Source organism: Cavia porcellus, unplaced genomic scaffold, assembly GCF_034190915.1.
Source record: "Cavia porcellus strain 051 isolate PalLab524CR breed Dunkin Hartley unplaced genomic scaffold, mCavPor4.1 scaffold_30, whole genome shotgun sequence".
Classification (NCBI taxonomy): domain Eukaryota; kingdom Metazoa; phylum Chordata; class Mammalia; order Rodentia; family Caviidae; genus Cavia; species Cavia porcellus.
This window is the reverse complement of record NW_026947513.1, coordinates 20,465,055-20,479,294: the sequence shown is the minus strand read 5'-3', so window position 1 is coordinate 20,479,294 and position 14,240 is coordinate 20,465,055.

Below are 14,240 nucleotides of genomic sequence, written 5' to 3'. Positions count from 1 at the left end.
TGCTGACCACTCCCTAACACCAAAGCCACTCCTCTCACCTGCAAAAGGAACAATGTCTTAAAAAAAAACACTGCGCTTCTAGAACCATTCACAGAAAATGAACCAGAAAGTCTTGCAACAATGTCAGAGTTACCATTCATCTGCTTCATTATATGGTTTCCCTCTGATCGTCCATTAGCATTCAGCATCCCAGAAGCTGCTGTTTGCAGTTCTGTTGACTTTGACTTCAGTTCACACACTTTAGAAAGGGTCTTTTGAAACTTTTGACAGTGGTTCCAATCCCCTAAATCGAAAGAGCATTTTCCAGGCTTTGGGACGCTTTTACGTAGACAATACCCCCACCCTCATTGTGGGGAAAATTGAGGTTCACAATGGTAGGGCACTTTTTAAAGAATACACAGCTACTCAGGGACTGAACTAGAACTCAAACCTGTTGCTGCTGGCTCCAGGTGTAGTGCACTTTGCTTTTCATGACTTCCTCTTTTCCTTCAATGATTTTGCTCTCTGTCCACCCTTGGCCATTGCTATGGTCTCACTTTAGCCCTTGTTCCTAACAACCCTTCACGGTTTTTGTTTTAAGCATCCACCACCCGCCTTCTCTCAGTCCTGACCCCATTAATTCTTTCTCTCCTCAATGTTACTGGGGAATAAATGACAAATAGAAATGTTGTGTATTCAAAGTACACAATGTGGTGTTTTGATCAACTATTCTTTGACCTCACCAGGACCTGCCATCCATTAATTCTACCCGGCTTCACTTGACCCATATTCTCACCTTCCTCCTTCCCACAGATTCCGGAGGCACCATGGTCTCCAGGCCCCAGTACACATCTTAGCTCCTCGCCCTCCTCTCCTTCCTGGTGAGAGGGAATTCACCACCAATGTATCAGCTGCTCCCTGGACAGCTGAATGTGGCGAGATGCAATGCATGCACATTGACGCCTTCCCACGGGCGTCCTCTGAGCAGCAGCATCTCGCCTCTCCACCCAGGTCCTCGGCATGCTGAGAACCAGAACCAAAGCATGCAGGGAAGCTGGGAAGGTTTGACTATGTCCCCAGAGTGTGTGTGTGTTGGAAACTTCATTCCCCAGACAACAGGTGGGGAATGGGAGCTAAGAAGGGCTAAGTAAGTCCTGAAGACTCTGCCTTCCTGGATGGGTTGCTTTTGTTCTGCTAGAAAGTGTGTTATTAATCCCAAGAGTGGGCTAATTACAAAAGTGAGTTCAGCCAAGCATGACAACACATCTATCTTTAATCCCAACTACTCAGCATGCTGAGGCAGGAGAATCACAAGTTTCAAGCCAGCATGGACAACTTAGCAAGACCCTGTCTCAAAATAAAATAATATAAAATAAAATAGGCTAAGGATGTAGCTCAGGGTTCCCTTAGGTTCAATCCCTAGCACTGCCCACTCCCAAAAGTGAGTTCAGCGTCCTGTGTGCCGTCTCTTCCTCCAGCCTTCTGTCAAAGGATGGGGCAGCAAGGGGGCCCTCACCAGAAGCCAGCACCTTGGCACTGGCCATCCTAGACCCTAGAACTATAAGAAGTCTGTCCTTTGTAAACTATTCAGCCCCGGACGTTCTGTTAAGCAACACAAAACAGATTAAGACAGAGACCTGAAGTCACCTTCATTATCGCTAGTGACCAGATTAGAAACAAGGCAATGTTTGTCGGTTGGTTGTTACTGCGGACAGCAGATTCGGGGTCCACTCTGAGCCATTTCCGTAACACAGCTCCCGCACCATGTCCATCACTGCTAGGGGTCCAGGGCCTCGCCTCCCTGCTGGGCACTGCAGCAGCTTCTCCGCAGTCTCCAGTCACATTTCCAGCCTGCTCCTCTGCACCTCACCAGCCAGCCTGACCCTTTTAAATCCCTGGCTTCTCCTGACCCCTGTTTTTCAATACTGATGCTCAAACTTCCCCAGCTGACTCAGAGTGGTGGGTAGATGCTGATGTTGCTATAAGGCTCCTCAGAGTTCCACCGTGCAGGCAAACTTGAGACCATGGCAATCAGATGTTGCACTGCTGCTCAAAGATCCCTTGATGACCTCCGTCATCTTCAGAGAAAGAGATCAGGGAGGGAGGCAAAGCTCTTTCAAAGGCCCAGAGAAAGCCAGCACGGCAGGACATGCCTGTCCTCCCAGCTACTCAGGAAGCAGAGGCAGGAGGATCACCAGAGCCTGGGAGTTTGCAGCCAGGCTGGACAGCACAGGGAGACATTGTCTTACACAATGAAAGTCAAAAACCCTGCCCATGCTCCAGTCTTCCCGTAACCCTAGCCTCAGTGCCACTGTTCAGGCCTCTGCTCTCCCTCAGTGGCCCTCAGCGGGTTTGTCCAAGGGTCTTCACGCTTGCTGCCGCTCCCTCCTAGAAAGCCTTCCCTTCAGACGGCCGCTGGCTTGCCTCGCACTTCTGCCCATCTCTGTTCAGAGGCCTTTCCCAAACACTCTATCTAAAGGGACACACGCATTTCAATCTGTCATTAGCTGGGGAGATGACCGTGTCCTGTATTCACCACTACGGTATCACACAGACTATTTTACTCAAAATCCATTTATTCGTATAAATGGATTATTTATTCATATATTTATTTACCCATATAAAATATATTTTCATAATATATTGGGAAAATTTGGGAAAATCTTAAAACTAAAATGAAGTGAAAACACAACTTTTCATAATCTCCCTACCTAAATGTAACGGGTCAGTAAGTTATGGGTTGTTTTCAGTCTTCTTGCATGGTGCTTTTTGTTACGTTAACACCGCTAACTTTCCTTTCATTGGCCAAATCTCTGATTGTCTCCATCCAGTACTGCTCCCAAGCTTGTACCCAGATAGGTGACCTGGAGGATGGGTGCTAGAGATGCCCCAGGGCCTCAACCGGGCTGAGCAAGCAAGCGCTCCACCACTGAGCTACACCCAGCTCGTTTTCCTTTCGGAGACAGTGTCTTGCTAAGTCACTGGCCTGGCCTGCAGCTTCCATCCTCTGGCCCCAGCCTTCTAGTAGCTATGGGTGATCATTGAAGGCATTCTGAGTCACGCTGCCTGGTTGCTCTGCAAACAGGTTGTGTGTTTCCATTCTCTCCAGCAGGACATGAGCCTGCTCACCCCTGACGGCTCCCCTCACCTGGCCTCCCTGGCTCTTGCCTTCCCGGTGCCAACCAACAGGTCCTAGACAGAGCCTTGGTCAGGATAACTCAGAATGCTTGACATCAATTGCCACCACTCTCTGACCATCTTAGACTTCCTGAAGAGGCCATGAAAAAGCAAGGTGTCAGATTGAGATGCCCTCTCACTTGGAAATGTGCCACCCACTTTGGTGTTCTACAGCCACTGTTAACCTCCTGGCTGAGCCTCTCATCAGATCGACATGACCCACCTGCCTGTTCTCTGTGACTTCCCTGTCCTACCCCTTAGGAATCCCCAGTGCTAACAGCTCATGCCCCTCCTGTGGGAGCTTTCTCTGGCTCTCTAATTGCCTCTCCTGGTCCAGATTCACAACACTGCTGCCTCTTTCTCTGCATTTTGGAAGTTAGAAGTGTTGGAGCTTCCCTACTTTGGGTCTTTAGTATGTGCGTATGTATGTGTGTGTTTCACAATTTCAAAGAGTTTCTGAGATCTTGTGATGATGGTGGTGAGGATGTTACAGCCCTTGTTGACCAAACAGACATTTCATTCCCTGTGCTCAGCTGTTGGATACCAGCGTGAGTCCTTTTAACCCTCATGGCTACCTTTATTATTATTTTATTATTATTGTACTCGCTTTACAGACTAAGGAGTTTAGGGAAAGCAGTGTGACATGGGTCGCTCAGCTTGAGTCTGAAGCACACCTAGAGCTCTGGCTCTGGCAATGGAGCTCTGAAATCTCACGGTTCTTCAGTGGGTCCACGCCTGGCTTTCCATGCTCCCCTGTCTCCTAGCTTTGCCCACTCCTTTAATTAAAAAAAAAAGAGAGAGAATACTTTGAAAACACACTCTGTACATTTCTGGAAGAGGTTGCGTAGACAGCTGCTCTGAGCTACTTGTGGATGGGCCTCACCTTATTATAACGCATAAGCAGTTCTGTCCCAGATACACCTAACACTGTTTCTTTCTAAAACTCTCTCTCTCTCTCTCTCTCTCTCTCTCTCTCTCTCTCTCTCTAGCCCAGAGCTGAGCATCGGCTGCATTTCTAGAAACTAAAAGGGAGGAGTTTATGAACTGAACTGTGTAAAAGAGCTTGAAATCGGCTATCACATACCACCTGAGACAACAATGGGGTGCATCCCAGAGTGAAGACTCTGGACCTCCTGGTCCCGCCATTAAAGAGCAGGTCTCAGAGGTGGGAGGGACCATTACTGATCATTTCAGCTGGCTCCTGTTCCAATTGACTAGGTTTCACATCTCTGTCTCCTCTGGTTAGGTCTTTGCTGACGTTTTGTTGTTTGCCAGAGACATCAATCTAGTCCCTAAAAGTTCTGAAAAATCACCCCTTTACTGGGTGTATAAATTTTAACACATGGCCCAAACGTTTTTGTGCTTCAGTTTCATCTTTTGCCAGAGGATACAAAAGCCTGTGGGCTTAGAGCAGGGGATGGAAGGGAGGTAGTTCAGAAAATGAGAGCATGCTATGCTTTGCTGCTACAGAAGTTCATCGTCCACATAACCCCAGGCCAGTTTAGGGGGAGTGGGCTCCAGAGGGCAATTTTTAAAAACTCCTAAATACATGTGACTATATGCTGACATAACTCTTTCACCAGGGCAAAATTCATTTGTGATCTTTGCAGTAAAACTCCTACCAGGCATTCTTTACAGGAAAACAGCTAATGGTCATCTGCCCAGGAGAGTGAGTTTCCCAAGAAAGCACGTCACAGGAGTCCCTGGAAATCAGATAAGGAGATTTCCTGGGAAATTGGCAGAATTATTTAAAATCAGTACTTCAGACTAGCTTACTCAAAGAAAGAACTCACAGTGGATTTCACTACAGAAATGCATAAATTATTTTGCCTAAGAATTTTTAAAGGCTTACAAAACTCCACATGTTATAAGATACAGCTGAGGGGAACTCTCTTTACTAACCAGTCACGCTAGGTAGTAATATTGGGAGAATAGCAACATAGATACAGTATTGTCTTCAAGCTCTAATTTTTACACATGACCAAAGAACACAAATAAACAAAACATTAAAAAGTACATGTAAGTGATTATATTTTGGGGGAAAAAGCATTCTGTATCATTAGCAATGAAATAAATTTAAGTTTAACTTTTTTTTTTTGCCTGTTGAATTCCACACCCAGCATGGAGCAGGCGCTGTGTGGAAGGCTGCTCAGCCCCAGAGCTGCAGCAGTGGAAAGATGGAGGCAATAATTTAAAAGTGCAGATGATAGATGGCATTTCAATGGCTGATAAGAGCTCATAAGGAAAACAAAGCCAGGGAGAGGAGGGCGGTAGTGTGCTGTTTGCCAGGCTCAGGGAGCAGTGGGCATGCTCAGAGGAGAAGTGTGTGCCTGGGGGAAGGGGCTTCCCAGCAGGGCTGCTGAGAATTGCAGAGGCTGAGGCCAAAGGTGACCACTGCAGTAGTGGCTCCAACAGAAAGAGCAGCGTCAAGGGAGGCAGAAAGGAGCAGGCAAAGAGGGTGACAGAGGAGATGGGGCTAGGTGACGTAGGACAATGTGAGAGTGTCAGATTTAACAGGGGTCGGAAGGCTGATGTAGTCTGATGCATTCATTAGCTAGGGCCACCATAACAATACCATGCCCTAGTGGCTTACAGAACCCTACAGAACTTTCTTTCTCATAATTCTAAAATCTGAGAGGACACTGGGAGCATCAGTGTCTTCTAAAATCTCTCTCTGGCTTAAAGGCTTTCTTATTATGTCTTCATGTGGTCTTTTCCTCTGGGCACCGAATCCCTGGTGTCTGTTCCTCTGTGCTTTCTCCTGGTGCTGGGGATCAAACCCAGGACCTCACACAATAGGCAAATGCTGTACCTCTCAGCTGCACCCCCACCCCCAGCCCTCTTTCTGTTTTTTAGTTTTTGTTTTTGAGCGGGGCTTGCTATGCAGTCCAGGCTTGCCTTGAACTCACTGTGTAAGCTGGGCTGGCCTCCAACTCACGGCAGCCCTCCTACCACAGCTCTCAAGGGCTAGGATGATAGCTGTGCATCTTCCTCTTTTTATATGGATGCAAGTCACATCGCATTAAGTCCCACTGCTATGACCTCATTTAACCTTTATCACCTCTTTAAAAGCTCTGTCTCCAAATACAGTCACATTTTAGGAGCTGAGAAGCAGCCTTTCAACGTATGAAGTGGGGACACACTTCAGCCCACAACATACAATTTCCACTTCATCTTGCTTCACTGCTGGGCAAAGAACAGATTCTAGGCCTCTCACAAGGGCAGAAACCAATCCTTGGAAACAATCAAGTAGCAACCCTGGAGGCCACAGCCAGCAGCCTCGGTTCAACACCAGTGAGTGTGGAATGGACCCCTCCAAGTTCCATATGAGACCATGGACCACTGTAACTTCACTTGCACAAAAGCTTAATCACAGGTATGGCAGCAAGCCAGGCCCAGATCCTTGACACTGTGAGATAACAATAGGCAGTGATCTGAGCTGCTAAGCTTGGCGGTAATTAGCGTTTCAACAATGCACAGCTGATACACCCCAGCAGCAAAAATACTGCTCTGGAAACACTAGTTGAGTGGACACCAGATTATAGATATACACACAGGAAAAAAGAAAGAAACTATGCAAAATCTTTTATAGAGGTCCAATTCCTGTCCTCATTGTGGCCCAGGAAGTTCATATTTGTAATCCCATGGAAAAGTTGTTGGGATTCCAGTGAGTTCCAATCTACCACTTCCAGTGCTATCCATGGTGAGAATAAAGACTCTGAGACATTCATAATAATGAGAGGGCCAAGGGGACCCTGAGTCTGGCCAGGGTGAAGGTTCATTGGAACAAAAGCCTCAACCCCCCGGATTTTTGTTAATTTATGAAGAATGGAATGGCTTGAGGATGAGTGACTGTTGAGAATGGCAGGAGATTCATGGGTGCTGTGAGCTGGGCTATGTAGGAGCCTGAAGTCACCCCTGCAATGTGCAAAGAGAAGGATATGCACAATGAACAATCTGCATAACACAGTTGAGGTAGCATTCTAATTTTTAGGCAGCGGTGCTTCAGCTCTGATGTGTAAACTTTTTCTGCTCTGGGAAGTCATGGCCTCTTATCTCAAGGCTCAAACCCAGTCAACAGCCCTGAAACAGTGGCTTTGCCATCCTGCCCAGCTCAGCCATGTTTAGGGAGAACTGGGATAGAAAAACAATAACTGTCGCCTAGTTTCACAGATTACACATCAGCACCTCAGCCAGCCCTACTTACATTGCTTAGAGCCAGCTAAAGAAGAAGGAAATAGTCAGCTCTGTATTATATCAGCACATGGAAATAAGGCCAGTTTTAGCCAAAGTGGAGGTAATCGCTCTTTATTCAAGGAGACTCATCCAGGTGGTCCTCCATAATCACTGATGGTGATCATCGCTGAACAGATTCTTAGGCTTATAACTGATTCTTTTTGATTGTATGTCATTCTTACACATTGCCTCAGTTTCTTTTATTGTGAAATATAACAATGAAGTATAAAAATTGATGGGGCTGGGGATTTAGCTCAGTGGCATAAGCACCTGCCCGGCAAGTGTGAGGTCATGAGTTCAATCCTCAGTATCACACACACACACAAAAATCAGAAGTATAAAATTGCTTAAATGACTAGCTTGATGAAATCCTACAAAATCAATAACTATGTATTAACCACCATCCATGGCACAGAGTCTCTATCCTAGAGTCATGGGGGGTGTGCAGGGGGGTCAAGCAGGGTCTCTCTGTGTAGACCATGCTGATCTTGAACTCACTATGTATAGCCTGGGCTGGGAGTCAGCTCACATGATTCAGCCTCCCAAGTGCATGGATTACAGGGTGCACCACCTTGTGCAGCTTATCACTATACTTTTTGTCTGTATGAAATTTGACTACTCTGAGTGCCTCCTGTTAGTGAAATTATACAACATCGTCCTTTTTTTTTTTACCCTGGGGCTAGAACCTGGGGCCTCCTCTGTGCTAAGCAAGCTGTCTACCACTAAGCTACATCCTCAGCCCTTTTCATTTCATTTTTTACTTTGGCAGGGGTCTCACTAAATTGCCCAGCTGGCCTAGAACTTGCAATCCTCCCACCTCAGGCTGCGGAGTGGTGGAGATTACAGGTATGTGTCACCATGTCCAACTCAGTATGCTTTTCCTTTTATAAATTAAGTTTCTTTGCATATACATGATTAAACTCAGGGCTCAATCGCTTCTGTAAAAAAATAGATCAGCATTTTAAAAATAAGATTAAGCTCACAGGACAAGTTCGACCTGGTTTAAACTCTATGTACCACAGCAATAAGCAGTTCAAACATGATTTAACAGCTCACTGACTGTCTCAACATGACAAGACTGAGACATTTCTTGCAAAGACTTTTTTTTAATGTAACCCTCCCCTTCCCAAGCTCCTTCAAACCAGTTTGGGCAGCAGTGGAGCAGAAGCCACAGAGCATGAGAAAGCGTGGGAGCCCAAGGTTAACTCTCTAACCCTTGCCCTGGGAATGTTCCCAGAGGCAGAAGAGCTGAGGAAGGGCTGCCAATCACTAACCTATCACACCTCTGCTGTAGGCCAGCCCGGGATGATTCCACTGTATCCTCACAGCAGCCCCTGGGGGTGGGGGGCAAAGGGAGGAACTACGGTTATCCTCTGTTTACAGATGAGGAAACTGAGGCACAGGCAAGGGGACAGATAGCTGAGAGACAGCCGAGCTGGCTGCACCCCTGGGCAGTCCGGCTCATTCCTTGCTCTTCCCCACTAATTCTCAAACCAGAAGACACAGCAAGGTCCCAGGAAGGTCAGTTAATGCACTCATTACTGAGTCTATCCCACTTGGCTTTCTTTTCTTTTCCTCTCTTCTCTTCTCCTCCCCTCCACTCCCCTTAGCCCCTTCTTTCTTTCTTTTTCCTCCACTGGAGCTTGAATCCTAGGCACTGTATACAACCCAGCCTTTCTAATTTTTTAAACAGGGTCCCACTAAATTGATAAGGAGCCTAGGCTGGGATCAGATTTGTGACCCTACTGCCTCAGCCTTCCAGAATGCTCCAATTACAGTGTGGGCCACCAGCCCAGCTCACAAGTTTCTAGTGTACTGGGTCTGAGGCGGGCCACACATTGAAAATGGAGTAAAAACAGTATGTGTATTTACCAACACCCCAGAATGAACATCTCCATTATGTGACGCAAACATACTCTAGTAAAAATTATTTAAAAAGAGGTAAGTAACTGCTCATAGCAAACTCACATGTAACACCATGGCTCAAGGATCTATAACAGAGCACAGAAGTGCCATAGGAAAGAAGGTTCCCATTATATATCTGCGGGTGTGAGAATCAATGAGAATAAGGATCTGGTCACATTCCCGGAGAAGGAAGTGGGCAGCCTGTGGTTAAAGCCACCTTTCTGAATGCCAAAACCTCTGTCTTTTGCATCTGTTACCTCACTGACACAATTAGGCAGGTGTGCTTGGCAGGGTACACATTGGGCACCTTTTCAAAGTAATGTTCAGGTAATATTTGTTGTTGATTTTGGTGGAAATGAGAGAAATGGACTTTGTTTTTTTTTTTTTTATTAAGGAGAAAAAGAAAAAAAACAGAAATAGGGCACAAGTTATACAGAATTTCAGAAAAAATAAACAATAGGATATCACTAATTAATAGATTACATATGGTTACCTTAGAAATAGTTGTTCAAGTTACACAATTAAAGCATATAAAGTGGACTTTCAAACAGTGAGACTGGAAACAGTTTTGTTCAGTGATCCAACAAAAACTCAGTAATATGGTTATTTATCTTACACACTTAAATATATATGCGGTTATATTCTTTAGAGCACTTTCTTTTCCTTTCTTTTGTATAATGACAATTACACATTTTGGGTTTTATTACTCCCGCAGTTCTTATTACTTTTTTTTTGAAGAGAGTAAAACCAAATGTGACATCACAGAACAGAGTCAGTCAAATCAAAAGGATGAACATAATAGATAATGTAAAAACAAAATATTAGGTGATCAACAATGGTTACCATACTGCCTCTTGCTATCTTAAAAAGAATTGACTATATCATCAGTTATAATAAAACTGCACAAAACAGTAAAGAACAAAACCAAAACATTGGAAACATTACAGGGCTTTAAAAGAAGATAATAGTCAACTGGAATGGGCTTCATAGTGAATCTTATTGTCTTTACAGTTGTTGCCTATACTTTCGAACTTGGTACTATCAAGCAAAGCAGAATAGAGGAAAATCAGTCAAAGCAAGATGGTGAGGGCTATACAGGGTTTCAAATCAAGTTAATAGGAAATCAAAGTGGGTTACTATAATAATATGTCCTGCTTTTTTATTTTTCCCTTAATTAAAAAGAAAAAAATAAAAAAGTAAGTAATTTTAAAAAGGAGACTGAGATATAAGAGGGCATAACAACAAAACAGCACAGGTCAAAGCATAACCATTTAAGCAAAATAGTGTTTCATCACAAGACATCCCAACATAAAAGTACTTACCATAATGTCTCTTTCCTTGAAATCTTTGAGTATAACTTCGTATACTGTAGCACCAAACATATCAAGACAATGTAAAACCATTCAAGAGAATGACAGTATTACAGGGTATTTAGAACCAACTACCAGAAAATGAACAACAGTTTCTGTATAATCTCCTTGTCTATAAAAGTTTTTGCTTATATTATCTCACATAATAAAATCCAATAAGATACAACCTGTTAAGACCGATGGAGACAGAAGAATAAAAGCTTGATGGGACTTCAAAGCAAGATGATACTAAATCAGCACTAGCTATTATGATGTCTTGTTTTCTACAAAATAGTTGTTCCTACCATCCAATCTTCTCTGCCTCATTTCTGTTGAGCTCTTTTTCTGTGTTTGTTGTCAGTTTGTCTTCTTCATTTTGCTTTCTGCTCCATTCATTGTGGCCTCTCTGCCACTGTTTCTGAGGTCTTGGTATTTTACTTTTTTAGAATATCCTGCAGTATTCTCTGTAGAGTTGAATTGGTGGTTGCAAATTTCCCTAGTTCCTCTTTATCCTGGAAGCACCTTGTTTTTCCATCAATTTCTAGGGACAGTTGTGCTGGATATATCAGTCTTGGCTGGAGGTTGTTATCTTTCAAAGCTTGAATTATTTTCCCCCATGCTCTTCGTGATTTGATGGTTTGTGCTGAGAAGTCTGCTGTAATTCTGATGGGTGTTCCCTTGTAAGTGATATATTTCTTGTCTCTGACAGCTTTTAGTATTCTGTTCTTATATTGGATTTCTGGAATTTTGATTATTATATGCCTGGGTGTAGCTCTGTTTGGGTTGTAGGTGGCTGGGGTCTTGTATGCCTCATACATCTGAGTATCTTTACCTTTTGCTAAATTAGGGAAATTCTCTTGGATTATTTCTGTGAATAGCTTTTGTAGTCCATTTGTTTGTGTCCCTACTTCTTCTTTTATGTTCTTAATTCTTAGGTTGTAGATCCTCTTATCATCTTCTAGTCTTTGCATTATTGCTGTTTGTTTTCTTGTTATTTTTAAGAAGTTTTTCATTTCATGCTCCCATATTACAAGTCTGCCCTCCAATTCAGATAATCTATCCTTAGTTTCTTTCAAGCTGTTATACCAGTTTTCGATAGAGTTTTTAGTTTCCTGGTAATCTCTTTGAACCTGCTTCATGTATTCTATGTTTCCTCTATTTTCTCCATCAAACAATTCTCCCCTTTTTTTCTGTTCTTCCATTCCACCATCTGTTTTTTCATGAGCGGTTCTTAACATTTCTCTAACTATTCTACTTATCTCTTGCTTTATTTCATTAAATACTTCATTTTTAAACTCGTCTATGAGGCTCTGGAGATATCGCTTTATGTCTATTGGTGCCATGTCTGATATTGCATGTTTTCTGTCTTCCTTTGCATTTCCCTTTCCTGGATCAGTGTTCTCAGGATTGGGGACTGAGGACCCTTTCTTGTTTTTTCCTCTTCCCATATTTTTTGTCCCTTCCAACAAGCGAATGTAGGAGGCCCAATTTTTTTTCCCTCTTTTTCGGTTAGTTTGTTTGAATTGCACTGGCTAGGTGTTTCCGCCCACTGCAGTGTACTAGGGAGACACAGACCTGGGCAGCCTCTGCTGGGCCTGCCCCTCCAGGTCAACCTACCGAAGGCTTCACTGCTAGGGTGCACCTCCAGGCGTTGGGACCCGTGTTGGGCTCGCCTACTGGGTCTAAGTCAGTGGCGTCATGCAGGCCAAGCACTCCCCACCAATCCCACTTGAGAGGGGAATATGTGACTGAAGTCACTGCAGCGCTCCATTCTGGCAAGTCTGCCAGGTCCCAGTATGTCCTTTGCTGGAGCCTCCTACTCTATGAAAGGGTCCCCGTTCCCCTCACTCACTGCAAGTCAATGTAGTGCTCCCTGCTAGTCCTGCTCTCAACTCCGTTCTCAGATTCCTGCTCTCAGAGCTTTCGTGCATATCTCTTCCTGCCCTGCAGATTTGGATGCAGCAGGAAATTCAGATCGCGGCTTCCAGTGGCGCGGGTTCTAGCTTCCACACTGAGATTTTATCTGTTCCTGTTATAGTACCAGGATTGGATTTCCCATTGGTTTCTCTTAGCTTAGTTCATTTCTGGGTCAGCAGGGTGTATTTCCCCTTGCTTAGGACTCCTCGTACCACAGCATTCCTGGATTCTAAGTGGGGTATCTCAGAGAACCTCCATAGCTGCTCCCATCTATCCGCCATGTTCTTCCGGCTTGTCTGGACTTTGTATTAATAAAACTAAAGATATCAAATACATATTTCTATTTCAAAAAATAGAATTAATGCTCAGCATTGCACAAGGCCTAACATTTTACCCTTTTAAGCAGGGTCTTCCATTTTAGGCTATTTCTCTCATTTAAAATTAGGCAGTGTTTGGTCATTCACGATCACTAATGATGGAGGTAATAGCAATGAATTATTTAACCCTCCTTAAGCTTGCTTTGTTCATTTCCAATGTTCAAGTTTTCTTCATTTGTAAAGTTCTTTTTCGCTCTTCTGGGTTATTATTCCAGATGAATTCTAAGGAAAATTGAAATTTCAGATTTTGAGCTAACTATAGGAACCAACATTATGCTATCATGGGCTAGTCAGGATTGCACCTGATGGCAGAGCTGTAACTAAGCTATGCGTAACATACATGGACCTTGAGAAGACTCTACTCCCCATTCAAGGTTGGTGCTGACTTGGTCATAGCAGAAAGAAATTTACATAAAGAGCAGCATGTGCAAGTAATTGGTCTATTTTTATTCTTTTTTTTTTTTTTTTTTTTTTTTTTTTTTTTTGCGACCGGGGATCAAACTCATGACTTCACACTCGCCAAGGCAGGCACTTTTGCCCCTGAGCTAAATCCCCAGCCTCTATTTTTATTCTTTCCCAATGTTATTATAATCTATACTGTTGGATGCCCAGCCAAAATCTCTGCCTACAAAGACCTGCTATTATTCATATATTGGGAAATACAATGGATACATGAAAGTACCTCTCCCACTACAGGCTATTAATCAGATTGTGCTAAAATGAGTCATGGAAGCCTACCCTTTGTCAATGATTGGTCTAGATGTGATCATGTGACCAAATCCTAGCCAATGAGATGCAGAATGAATTCTGCTGGGGCCTCTGGGAAAGATTTTCCTCTCTTCTAAAAGAGATCATTTATTACACTTAACTCTTTCTCAGTACGTCTTTTTTTTTTTTTTTAAATAGCACCTGACTCACTTGTAGAACATTTTTCAGAATAATGAAAAGAAAAATTACTTGCCTAATGCTCTCAGGAAGAGTTGACCAAATATTACTAAAAAATAGAAATTCTGAGGTTCTGTAGCTTTGAGCCTAGGACATTGCCCAAGATGAAGTAGGGATTGGATGGCTGAGTCCCTCCTAGGGACAAAGAGTACCTGGATGTCAGCCATCTCTTTGCCTGGTAGCTGCTCGCTGGACCTTGGCCCAGTAATCTGATATGAGAATCTCAATTGCTATATGTTCTACAGCTATATTACCTAGGAAGGCTCAGCTAGGCTTACGGCTTAAATTACTTCCCTCAAAAACAGCCATTAAGAATGCAATGTAGTTGGCACTAAGTGAGAGAAATCCTTTCTCT